Raw genomic sequence first — 13,967 nt, 5'->3', positions numbered from 1 at the left:
AAAAACCCTTTCTTTTCATTGATTATAAAAATATTCTTTAAAGTATTAAAAAAATTATTTCTAAATTACTAGAGAGCTTCAAATAAATTTATACTTGAAGTTTACTTTGAAGTACTTACATTTAGAACATTCTTGAAAAATATAATTCTTTAATCTTCAATCTTGTTCTTCCATCATCTTTGTGGTTTCAATCTTTTCTTTGAACTTTTCACAAGTATAACTTTATTCCTCATGCTCTTTGTAATCCATGAGCTTTATTATGTTCTTCAAGAATTCTTTGTAATCCATAGACTTCCTTATGCGCTTGAACTTTGTCACTTTCCTAAAAAACTTTCACTTGAACCATATTAAACGCATCATTGATTTGTTATCATCAAAATAAGAATTGTAAGCCTTATTACGCCAACAATCTCCCCCTTTTTGATGATGACAAATCGAGAGCAAAAATAATAAGAATTAATACTCATGGCTCCCCCTATCAATAAGCATGATATATTTTTAAAGGCATGATTCATGCATATAAGTCCAAAAGATAATACATGAATAAACCATACATACAAGTACAAAGATAATCCATAAAAGATCCATCCATCCATTTAAAGTTTTACAAACAATGATATATCATATTTTTGTCCTCATTTCTCTTAAACATTTCTCCCCCTTTGGACATCAATCAAAAAGGAGAAAGAAATACAAAAATAGAGAAATGCTGCAAGACAAAGTACTACTTTTAGAACATCAAGAACGGCCTATCTGATAAAGCATGCTAATAATCATGATAACTATAAACATAATCCACCCAGACTCGTTGGTATTGGGGAATAAATCTGTCATATATTACTGACATCCTAGCACCGGAAAACATTCATCATATACATAACAAACCAACTGTCCAAATACAATACCAGAGTTCTACAAACCCGTCATATAAATATACACACATCCCAAAATGATCATTAAGTTTCTTAGGGTCACTACCCAAAAACCCATTTGACCCTAACATAGCGACGTACCCTTCTAGCAAGATAGATCGGGCGACCACTAATGCTGCGGAGGTTTATCCGCTCCTCTACCTGGATTCCCTGAAATGTTTGAGTGTTTGAGTGAGGCACCTCTCAGTAAAAAAAATAAATTAATATCAGTGTGTGGCAACATGAGAATTTTCATGTGTCATCAGCATATATTGTACATAAATCGTATCATAGAAATCTATCTGATAAATACTGAATAAACATATTTGGAAGTAGCATACAATTCATGCTATATATTTGTACATGTAAAACATCTTATATTATTGCATAATACATAAAATAAATCCGAGAATGGATAGCTAGCTGATGCCATATATTATCCCCACATGACTGGATTGTGCAGCTCGAAGGCGAGATCTAGCACTGGCTGGCTGACCCTCCTAGATCAATATAAGTTTGTAAGTATGATGGATCCGCCCCACCCCGGTCTGGATTGCCAAAGGGACATCTACGACTATGCACTGAAGCCACATCGACTGCCAGTCTCCCACAGCCCCTAGCGGCATGTGGTAGCACTAACATAATCTAAATACATATATAGCTACGGTACTGTACTATTGAACTAAATTAAATTAAGTCATCCGGGTTCTGATATCATATATTGTATTTCATATACTAAATATAATCGTTTCACCATAATATCTAACATAATAATATTTTCATAAAAATAACATATCTTTCATTACGACTCTTGTGCTGACATTTCATATCATATCATATAAATTAATGGCATATCATATCATATAAATTAATGGTCCTTAAGCCATTTTATATAAACTATGGCCTTTGTGCCATTTCACATAAATTACGGCCCTTGCGCCATTTCACATAAATTATGAAAAATATAATTCCTGTTCTGTTTTAACCATTTTCTGAAAATAATAATAACATGAAGGTTCTGAAAACATAAAATTTTACCATCACATAAATCATAAGATTTTATACCCATGTCACACAAATTAAACCATTTTCCCTGATAATATATATATATATATATATATATATATAAACATTCACTATAAATAGTAGTAATTGTTCCAAATATAATTTTATATCATATATAATTTTTGAAATAAAATGCTGTAGAATAATAAGTATTTCCATGAAAATTCAGACTTAATTTATTCTCTTACCTGGTTTCTTGAACTACGCCAACAGAGATCCCAAACTGATGCCCGCGGCACTCACCTGGACTTTGAATCAAGAATCTTAATTTCACTAAATCAATCATAAATAAAATACTATTTTAATATTTCCTAAGTCCATAAATTCTAAATAAATAATTATAACCTCAAATATAACAAATTTACCTAATTTTCCAAATCTCACTCTCGCTTTAGAGTGAGGTCTAAAAAATCCCAATTAAAAATTTACTCAAGCCAAAATGACGACGATCGCGACTAGGACCCCGTAGTGGTGCTTAATCGTTGATTTAACAGAAGATTTAAGAAGAAATTAAGGATTTAGAGGAAATATACCTTTCCCCAGGAGTGGTGTCTACGCTACTCTCACGACAAATCCGCTTTAGTAGAAATGTCCGTGGCGGAGTTAGGAATCCAACGGAACCTTCCGTTTCCCAATCGACCAAATATCCGCTGAGAAATTGAGGAGAGAGAGGAGAGGAGACGAGGAGAGATACTGAGAGTTGAAATCCAATTCTAAATTCCCAATTGCTCCTGAAGCTTAAAGAAGTTTTAGGAGATATAAGATGTATCTATTATATATTACTTTAATTTATTATATAATAATAATAATAATAATAATAATATATTATATACTTATATATCTATATCTATATATATATATATATATATATCACTTATCCTTATATATTTAGGCATATTTATATATAACCATCATGTAAATTAACTTAATTAATTTAATTTAATAATATTTAATTAATTAATTAACAATGACTAATTTAAATTTTATTTATTTATTTATTTATTATTATTATTATTATTATGATCATAACCCTAATCAAGTATAACTATTTTTGGAATTGTTACACCTTACCTCTATAGAAATTAAAATAATTAACCCTATGTTTAGTACACTAGAATGATTTTTTATGAAAATTTTGTAAAATTGTAAAAACCAATTCCATTTCATTCGAGTTCGTTCTTGTCTATCAAACAAATCACCGAAAGTATAGTTCATTGTAAACTGAAACCTTAAAAGAATAGACATAGGCATAGAATAGCGAATTACTATAAAAGATGTTGCATCTATCTTCCCTTATGTTTTTATTCTTTTTGTATGTATTGACTTTTTGAGTCTGATTTCTAGTTTGATGCTGACAAAACACTTGTATATTATGTGTGCATTTAGTGTGTGAACAAGTTTTCATTTCAACACGAACATAAGATACCGGAAAATGGAAGCCAAGATGGGACTTAAGTGTACACATAGCTCAGCGTATCCCATGAAGAAAGTGTAAAAGATGAAGACATTTATTGTATTTGTATTGCAGTTAATTTTTTATCTTTGGTCTGTAATAATGCATGCATCTGCATGATATAGATAAAATATTTATAATGACCATAGACAGACCCAAGGGACCAACACACTTCACAAAATACCTTTTTCCTAAAAGACTAAAATCATACAAAAGGTTTAGAAATAATTTAGGGTCAAATTTGGGGCAAAAACAAATTTCGGTCAACCGACGTTGATTTTTTAGGCTTAATTTAAAAGTCTGGTCGAACGAATCCTTGACAGTATAAATGCCTCGGTCAACTGAACCAAGCCCGGTCGACCGAATCCTTGGCAATATAAATTCCTCGGTCAACTGAACTAGTCAAAAGTCAACATGTTGACTAAGCTCGTTCGACCGAACTCATAGTTCAAATTGGCTATGGTTAAACGAACCACATGAACGGTCAACCAAACCTCAGTTATGGTCGACCGAACCTACGAAGGGTTCAAAATTGCCTTTAGACAGTCGACCAAAATCTTAGTTCAAAAATGCCACGGTCGACCAAACTTAGTGATATGGTCGATCAAACTTTAAATATGATCAAACGAACCTCTTGGGTTCCAAATTTTTTAAAGGTTTAAATGTAATAACTTTTAATTCAATAATTTGAAAAATACCTAGTGTGTCCCTAATGGTCAAAATTTTCAAAAAATCTATAAATACCCCCTCATAACCTTAGATTAACAACTTTGATTAACTCCAAATTTCTCTCTAATCCTTTATTAATCAAAGTTTCCCCAAACCATTTTTATTGCAAAAATATTTTATTTGGGGTAAATTTTTTAAACAAAACTCTCCAACTCTCTTTCCATTCATTTATTTCAAAATCACTTTGGAAGATAGTATATTTATTTTGGACATTTATTTTCATATTCACATGCACATATTCTCACTTATTATTTATCTTTGAAAATCATTTTCTTGAGAGTATAACTTTGGTTTCTCTCGGTTACTTCTACTAATAAACATTCTTAGGAGAAAATATTTATTGCACAAATCCTTTTGAACTAAAATTCTATATTTTTCAAATATTTTTATTTGCAAAAATCTTTGTTGGAGAACATATTTATAATATTCACATATATTTTATTTGTGCATTAACTATTTGAAAAAACACTCTTACTCTATTGAGCATATTTCATATCATATTAGAGAGTATATTTTGAGCTTAAATGTGTATATTTGCTTATATTTTCAAAAACATTATCTTGTACAAAAATATTTCTATTAGATTAGTTGGTTCAGTCCAGAATTGAACTGGGGAGTTTCAGCAGCGTAAGTGAGTCCGATTCAGTTCAGCCTAGTAAATTGATTTGGTGAGTCTCCGCTCAGTAAGGGACACCAGTTGGGCTCAGCCTGGTAATTGAGTTGGGGTTTTTCTTGCCTCATAAGGAGAGAATGTAAACGACTTTGGCTCCGCCCCTTCAAGTGAGTAGGGATAGTGGAATCCTTGGGGGATATGCCCAAGGCGTGAACGTAGGCTGGTTTGGCTGAACCTCGATAACAAATATCATGTGTTACTCTCTCTCTCTCTCTCTCTCTCTCTTCTCTCTCTCCCTCTCTCTCTCTCTCTCTCTCTCTCTCTCTCTCATTTAATTATCATACTTTAAATTTTATATGTGTATGTTTGTTTTTTTATAGTTCTAATTATTTGCATGCACACTTGTATTTAAATGAGATATGCTTCACGTGTATGTTTGAATGTATAGCTTCATCATTTTCCATACACGCTATTATACTGAATGAGATATGATTTGTGGTGAATCGAAGAAATGTTTATTTGTTTGTAGACTGACTAGACAAATAGAATCAAGTAGATTGGGCAAGTTATGATGATATTTTATTCTATATTTGATTTACCATCTATATATAAAGAAATGGTGAAGAACATGAGTGTGTGTATACATAAATACTTGTTTCTGAACATACAAAATTTCTCATCTTCCATTGACTTATGAGATATCCGCTAGTTCTAATGCATGTAAATAGGCCAAGGAGCTCGCTTTGTTCTTTCAATCTTTTGTATGTACCTTTACTTAACCATTCTTACTTCGTAAAATAAATACACTATTATGCACACCGGCTAACCATGAGATGAGACAATAACGCAATCAAAAAATTTTAAAAAAGAAAATGAAATCAAACCAAACATAACCTAATCAAAACAAAACAAAAAACAACGAGCTAATGCAGCAATATCAAATAACTCCCAAAATATGGTTCCTAGGAGGATGGGATACATCAATCTAGCTAGCTATGTTTGCCACCAACCCAAAAGAAAGAATGCACATGCTATATAGGAATATATGCTGATGCTTACCTCTCAATATCCAAAATCAAAATCAAAATCAACGATAGTGATGCATACATATGCATGCACCACCTTCTATGCTCTTCAAAATCAACCCATATGTGATCATTTGTGCTCATAGTCAAATTCTGCTATAATTATGCATGCTGTCTTTTCTCTTCATTTTTTTTTTTTTTTTTGAAAAAAGAGCATACATATAATTATAATTATGATTATAACTATATAGTATAAATTTTTTTTTTTAAATATTTTGGAAAATAAGAGAAGTACTAAAAAATTCATTTACATGATTGTTAATGACTACTTTTTATTTTGACTAGCCAATAGGCGACTATATATATATACACATTCATACAACTGATTGAACCTTCTTATCCAATCTAATCGAAATAGTTTCAATTGATTGGTCATGATTTAGGTTATAAAAGTAAGATTATTTTCTATTAATTTGAGAATTTTTCTGAAAATTTTTAGCATAAAAGTCACTATTTTTTCTCTCTGTGTATTAGTTATGCACTAGTAACCTAATTTAAATTCATATTTTCTTCAATTAGTATTTTAATATAATATTTTTACAAAATTAAAAATAAAATTAAAGTAGAAAATTATTAAATAAAGACTATATAAAAATATAAACAGAAATAGGTAGATAAAATTATACAATTTTCTATAATTATATATTTGGCTCAAATTTCATGCATTGTCCATTTGATACGGTGAAAAAGCATATCAAACTCTCACGAGCCATGAGAACTAATATAATGCTAATACTATAATAGTTATGTTGCTAATTTTTGCTTTGTGAATCATATGAATCTATCATGGATTATCTTCTTATTTCTAAAAGAGCAATTAATTACATTTAAAGTCAAAATATTCAAAGTTATTGATTTAATTTTAATGAGTTATTTTCTATAAAATTATAGAAAAGCTTAAAAAAGAAGAGTAAAATAAAAATATGTACATGAACATAAAAATTTCTAGAATGTATAAAGGTCCTACCACTAGTTAATGGGGAAAAAGGAAAATGTAGGAAAGAGAAGGACCTCAAGCACTAATGCTATTTAAGTATTTATGGATTCTCCTTTTTTAATAAAATTAAATAAAGTTTAGAAAAAAAAAGTATATGTAAAAATAATAAAAATAAAAAAGGTCCTATCACTAATTAATGAAAAAGAAAAAGAAAAAAGCAAGGAAAAGAATAGGAACCCAAGCTAATCTATAAAAATAAAATAAAAATAAATAAATAAAAAGTTGCACAAGTAATTAATGGAAAATAAAAGAAATTCTTTTTTAAGGGCTCTCAAATTAATAATTTACAAGAGTGAAAAATATAAATATTATAAACATGGATTTTGGTTAGGTGTGAGATATCTTGGTATGTGATTATTAAAAAATTAATATTATTGTTGATTATTGAAAGCTTAAAAAGGAAAAAAAAAAAAAAGGTAGCTCGGTGCACAAAACTCCCACATATGTGGGGTCCGGGGAAGAGGCGTACCACAATAGGTCTATGGTATGCAACGGTAAGGTTGTCGTTGTGTGAGCTGGAGGTCACGGGTTCGATGGTGGGGATTAAGATGCCTTACCCATTTTTGTTGTAGATATGGTGACACGTGGACGACCTCATGATGTTCACTACTGTTCATAACTCTTTTGTAGGTGCACCTGGGATTTCTTGAAGAGCATTTGTTAGTCGTCCCAGCCCCGGGAGTATATAGTCTAGAGGAGGGTGAATAGACTCTTTTCGCAAAATACGTATTTTTCTATAAAATAAAAACTCTTGACAAGATTCAAGAAATTATATCACAATATCAATATAAATCATGCACAAGATATAAAATAAAGAGTGAAAAGGATAGAAAGAACAACACCGATATTTTTACGTGGTTTGGTACCAAGCCTACATCTACTCCTTAGCGGCTTGAATTTCATAATCCACTAAGGATACTCCTTGACCGGAGGAGAATCCTTACAACTTGAGAACAAATCCCTACACTTGGGAACAAATTCTTACCACACTCACCAAGAGCCTTCACTTTGGTTCACAAAGAACCTTACAACAATGGTTCACAAAGAACCTTATGAGAGATTGGAAATACAAATTAATGCTCCTTAAATGAGCCAATATGAAATACAACCAAATCTTCACTCTATTCTCTCAAGGAATGAATCTTACAAGATAAGTGAGTAAGAGAGGATTGAACACTTATGAAGAATAACTAAAATGCAAAGTGCAAAGTGCATAGGTTTTTGGATAAAATGATATTATTTACAAATATGATCAATAATGCTAAAAACCATATTAATACAAGGCTAATAGCTTGTATTTATAGCCCAAGAGCCAAAAGAGCCGTCAACTAGCCGTTGGGACGAAGAAATATTATTTTATTTGATAAACTAGCTGTTTTTTGCCCATTGGACTTGTTGATGAGCCCCTGCTCTCATCAACTAATCACACTGCAACTTGTCAAAGAATCCCTATGTGTTCATCAACAAGTGCCCTGAATTAGAACAAGTCATCAACATGAAAGTTGTGGAATTTTGTCTTAGCTTTCTAGGGACACCAAGATCGTCCTTTTTTGAATTTTCTAGAAAAAATTATGCCCAAAATATTGAAGGGTGTTTAGGACTCAAGGTTGCACTACGGTAATGACGATTACTTTGTTTTTCCTTGTCAAAAAGCATTTTAATGACTTAAAACATTCTTGGAAAAAATTATGTAAAATATATTAAGTCTAATGAAGATTAAAACTTGTCCAAGTGAGTTTTCCCATGAATATAAGATATCTTGTTTTATGAAAACATATTTGAAAACTTGTTTCGATATCTTATATGCTTAGTATGTCCTTTATTGAAGTTATACTTTACTTTCTTTGCACCCTTTGGACATAAGACTCATTTTGATAAAATCGAGACTAAGTATGAAGACATTCAAAATACCAAGATGTTTGAAAACTTGTTTCTTTAGAACACATATTTGAGTTTAGGATTCATAAAACAAACTCTTTAAGTTTAACTTTGAAAGCCATGAACGGTGAGTGTTGACCTTATAGGTCACACCCAGTTTTGATAATGACAAATACTCTTGGTATTTGATGACTTTTGAGTTTGTGTGTAGGTATATAATTAGCAGATCAACTAATGAAACATGAAGACTCAAAGTCTAAAGACCCTGAAGACTTCTTTAATTGTTGTAATCTATATTTCGTTTCACTGGGTCTGTAATAGTAACTAGGTATATCGGTCTGTAATAATCTTTGCATGTCATGCATGTAGGTGTGTAAGCTCAGAAATTCCATATACTAACCATAGAGACTGAATGACTTTAGGGCACCTTAGATCCCTACACAAAATGCACAAAATAGTCCCTATATCATTTAACATATCAGGGGAATTAATCAAAGTGAAAATGAAATTTATAGGCATAAAATGTGTGAGGTCGGGCGACCGAACACCAGGTGAACAAATCACCTCGGGCGCCCTAACTATTGAGAAGTCAACAGTTTAACCCATCTTCGAGCGACCGAACCTATGCTGTATAAAGTGGCTCCGGCGACCGAATCAGTCAACATGTTGACTTGGTCTTTGGACACCTGAACCTTTTTTGAACATACCTTCCTCGGGCACCCGAATGCCTGTCAAGACACTTTTCAACTACTTAGGTGACTAACAGTTTACATTCAAAAAGAGGCTCAGCGACCGAACTTGCTGGTTCAGTTAACCGAATTCAGTTTCGGGCACCCGAACCGCGGACAGAGAGTTTCTTTCTTTGGTTCAGCCAACCAAGCCCAGACTCGGGCACCCGAACCTTCAAGGGTGGCTTTTTTGACTGAGTCTGTTCGAGCGACCGAACCAAGGTTTAGCCACCTGAACCTCGGCGGGTTAAAAATATTGTAACCATGGTAAATTTGGGTTATGTTGGGTTAATTACGTTTAAGCTATTTGAAACTTTTCTAAGAATACCCAATCGGTCCCAAATGGTTATATTTTTAACCTTATCTATAAATATGGGTTCATTTGTGAGGATTAGTATAAAATCATTAACAAAATCCTCTCTACTTCAAAATCCTATTCTTGCCCAAATACTCTCAAATATTCACTCCTTTGATACATCGTGATAGTGTGAGAGTATATTGATTGTCCTTGTGTTCATTAGATAGTGCTAATACTCTCATTTCATTTGATTGAGTGTGATATTATTTTTGGGGAGTTTAGCTTAAGTTTATCCCACATATTTTGATATTATAAATCTTGTGCTGGGATAAACTAAGTGAGCTTAGGATATTTGCATTGTTATTGCAAGTGTCCCATAACTTTGATTTTGGTGTGCAAAATATTTTTCTACAAGCCAAAATATTTTCAAACTACTATTGTGCTCATTACATTGAAGGAAAATCTTTTGAGCTAGTTTGAATACTCGATTAACATCTTTGAAACCTTGATTTTCTATTGAGATTTCACTTAGCTTGTTTCAATGATATAGGTTGTTTAGAACACTCTTAAGCATATTAGCGATCATATCTTGTTGAGTGTGACTTGCACAAAAATACAAATCACTGAGCTTACATTTCCTACATTGTTGATGTGTGGTTGATTAATTATATTGTGTGTACTTGGGTACATATCTGCTTTACATGAAAGCATAATCACTATACCATTTTGATTGTAAAAATACTATAGTATTTCCAGGCGTGGCTTGAGGGGGTTTGATCTAGTCCGGAATGATCAGGTTGGGGTCAGCCCTATGAATTTGACCTAGGGCCTTCTCCGCCTCGCAAGGAGAGTTTGTAAAGATTGAGGTCAGCCCTATGCTAATTGACCTGGTTGTAATTGGTGCTGCTCCACCCTTTAACTGAGCATTAGTGAAATCCTCGCGCTTGCGAGTTAGAGGCGGGGACATAGGCACAGTTGGCCGAACGCCGATAACATATTGTGTGCCTTGTTTATATTTATGCTCTTTATATTTACCACATATGTATGTTATAATTGGTGAATGTTGCACATGATTTTAATTTTTGCACATTGTATCTATCTGCGCTTTTGGAACTGCATAGACAGACCCTAGGTTGTGAATGTACTACCGCTAGATTAATTTAACCTAGCCGATAAATTTATAATTCCAATTCACCCCCCTCTTGGGAATACACCAAAGCTTATAGTGAGTTCGTGTTTATGTATTTAGTGCAATCCTATAAACTCATATGTCCTAATATGCATGTGCTTTGCTCAACTCTTACTCAGAAATCATGTAGAAACAAAACGGAAGAGTTACAAACTGAACCTACCACTCACACAACCCTTATTACAAATAATTCAACAATTATAAAACTTTAGGTTGTGCTTGGGTCCATCCTAGTATGTGTCTATTTGACTTTCATTTTTGATGCCTACTCGTTCTGATATTTGCCTCTCACTTGGTACTTCAAGCATTTTCCACTTGTACCTCTACTAACCATAACTGCAAAGATAGGAAAACACTAGGAACACACAAATAAGTTAATATCATCAAAATACATTAAATATGATATTGTAGCCAATAAGGTTAACATTCTCCCCATTTTTGATGATGTCTAACCTATTAACAATTTACTTAATCTTTGCTAGCTTTTGAGTCTGACTTACCATAGCTTATTATGCAAAGATAAGTTAACCTAGAACCACTAATGGGTTGTTATCATCAAAACAATGCAATTAAGCTCACATAGCGACTAAGGCTAACACCATCTACTTTTGATGGAATACCTTTTTTGAAGACTTTATTATTTTGGATTTGTATTTGCTTGTGAAAACCAAGGTGTAGTCCCGAGAGAGGGGGGCGGGGGGCGGAGGTGAATTGGGTTATTAAAATTTATTTTAAATCTTTTTATGAATTCTTTTAAAGATTTCTTGATTTCTTATTGATTTAGAAATCACACAAAATTCAATGTTCTTTTATTCAATCCACAGCCACACAATCAATCAAACCAATCAACCAACCCAATCAACAAAATATTCATTCGAAATACGCTATGCAATTCTTTTGACAATTCTCAGCTTCATTGTATGTAGCCCTGTGTATATATGTATGCCCTGTAGTAAATGTAATTGGTCTTTTAATTTGATAATCAATATAACATCCATACTCTTTCCAAAATTTAGATTTCAAATAAACCTTCAGTTAATAGGTTTTGGAGTGTTGACCAATCAATATACTCCCTCATGGTTTCCACAAATTATTGATCAACCAAAATTTTTTGGTTTTCGCAAGCCTAAAAACAAATTAAACTTCAGTTTATTTAATTTCCAAACTACGTAGTATATATGATCGAGAATTTAAAACTTCCACGCAGTTTATATCTGTAGAAAAATAAATAGAGTAAGGGAAAGAGAGAGACACCACGTTTCTTACGAGGTTCGACTTTTCTCCAGCCTACATCCTCCCCTTTGGCCAATACCACCAAAGGTTTCCAATATTCCAGTTCCTTTCCGGGCGGAAAAAAATCGTTACACACTCCTTCAGTAGGTTAGAGCAACGCCTCTCCAACTGATACCTCACGCTTGGGCATTCCTTCAATAAGCTAAAGTAGTAACCTCTCCAAGCGATACCCCATGCTTGGTCAATGATCCAATAACTTGGAATCGTCCAGGAACTGCAAGAAATATGAAACAAACGCTGCGTAACAGAACATTCTCAAACAGAGCAGATTAGTACAAATTCAGCACTATGTACTTCAAAATTTAAATATCAAGAATAGAATTGAAGCTCAAGATAAGATATCACTGGAAGTTCTTTCTTAGGATTTGAAAAACCCAGTAGAAAGTTAGAACCGTGGCTTTTGATCAATATAAATTTAGTAGAATTCTCTCAAAAAGAATGTGAGAAAGAGTGAGCTTTAGAGAAGATTGAAAGTAGGATGCTTGATTGCTGATTTTTGCTTGGTGATTTTATTCCTTGGGTTAAAGGAGTATTTATAGACTTTTTAGAGTGAGTTTCCTTGTTTCCCAAGTTGGTTGGAGTGTTCACCAAGTTTTTATAACGTTTAGATTTGAAAAACTAATTTTTTAAATTTTCCCATTGAAGTTCGAAAATTAAAATTCCTGCAGGGTCAGTCGTTGGGTCACTCGGCTGGGTCAGTTTTTGTATAAGTCAGTCGGCTGGACAGTCAGCTGAGACCATTCTATCTGTCTAAGAAATTTATAAAATAATTTTCAGTCAGTTGACTTAACTTAGTTTAATATTGTCAGTCGGTTGGACAGAACCTTTGTTAGTCAGCTAACTCAACACACTTCAATCTGGTCAGTCGGCTGAACAAATTATCTTTTCAAAACTTTCATTTTTTAAGATTTTAAATCCTTGTTATTTGAAAACTCAATTTTGAATTTTCAAAATCATTTTCCAGAGTTTTCAAAAATTGGTCTTTAAGTCTTAATTGCATCCTAAAGAGTTTCAAAGTATTTCATAAGATATTTAAACATAAAGTACTTACATAAAGACTTCATAAGACTTTGCCATTCTAAATACTTAAGTCTTTAGGCTTGCTTTGGCTCCATCGTGTCTTCAAGTTTTAATATACTTTGAGCTTTCTCTTTAATATTCATGCTCTCATATTCTTCAAGCTTTAATAGATACTCTTAGAATCCATGCCTTAAGCTTCATTTGATCATCCTTCTTTGAAGTGTAAGCTTTCAATGGATCCTTGTGAACACTTGACCTTGCTTTCTCACAGTTGAGTCTTGAAATGTCATCACTTAACCAAATATATTAAGTTCCTCTTGTTTGTTATCATCAAAACAAGATTTTAAGCGTTCTAAAGCGAACAACTTGGATATTTTATTTCAAGATTATTAGGTGCTTGAAGACCAAGTGAAGTATTGAAGCAAAGATCCACCTCAAGACCTATGTGGACCCACGTGACTTATGGACCCCACATGGCTCCATAGGCCCCACACAAATTTGACTTCCTTTTGGCTTATGTATTTTCATTTAATTTGTAATAATGCAAGACAATCAAGCTTGCATGTGTGTTTAGTAAGTTGGAGAGTGTATAATATGAGAGTATTTATTGTTTAGTTTCTAGTGAGAGTGTTTATTATCTTTGTCTCTCATGCTTGGGTGGGAAGTGTAAGCTAGTGATGTCTTATCCTCCATGCTAGCTAAGCTTGT

This window comes from Malania oleifera, chromosome 4, assembly GCF_029873635.1.
Source record: "Malania oleifera isolate guangnan ecotype guangnan chromosome 4, ASM2987363v1, whole genome shotgun sequence".
NCBI classification, from domain to species: Eukaryota; Viridiplantae; Streptophyta; class Magnoliopsida; order Santalales; family Ximeniaceae; genus Malania; species Malania oleifera.
This window is presented reverse-complemented; position numbering follows the sequence as displayed.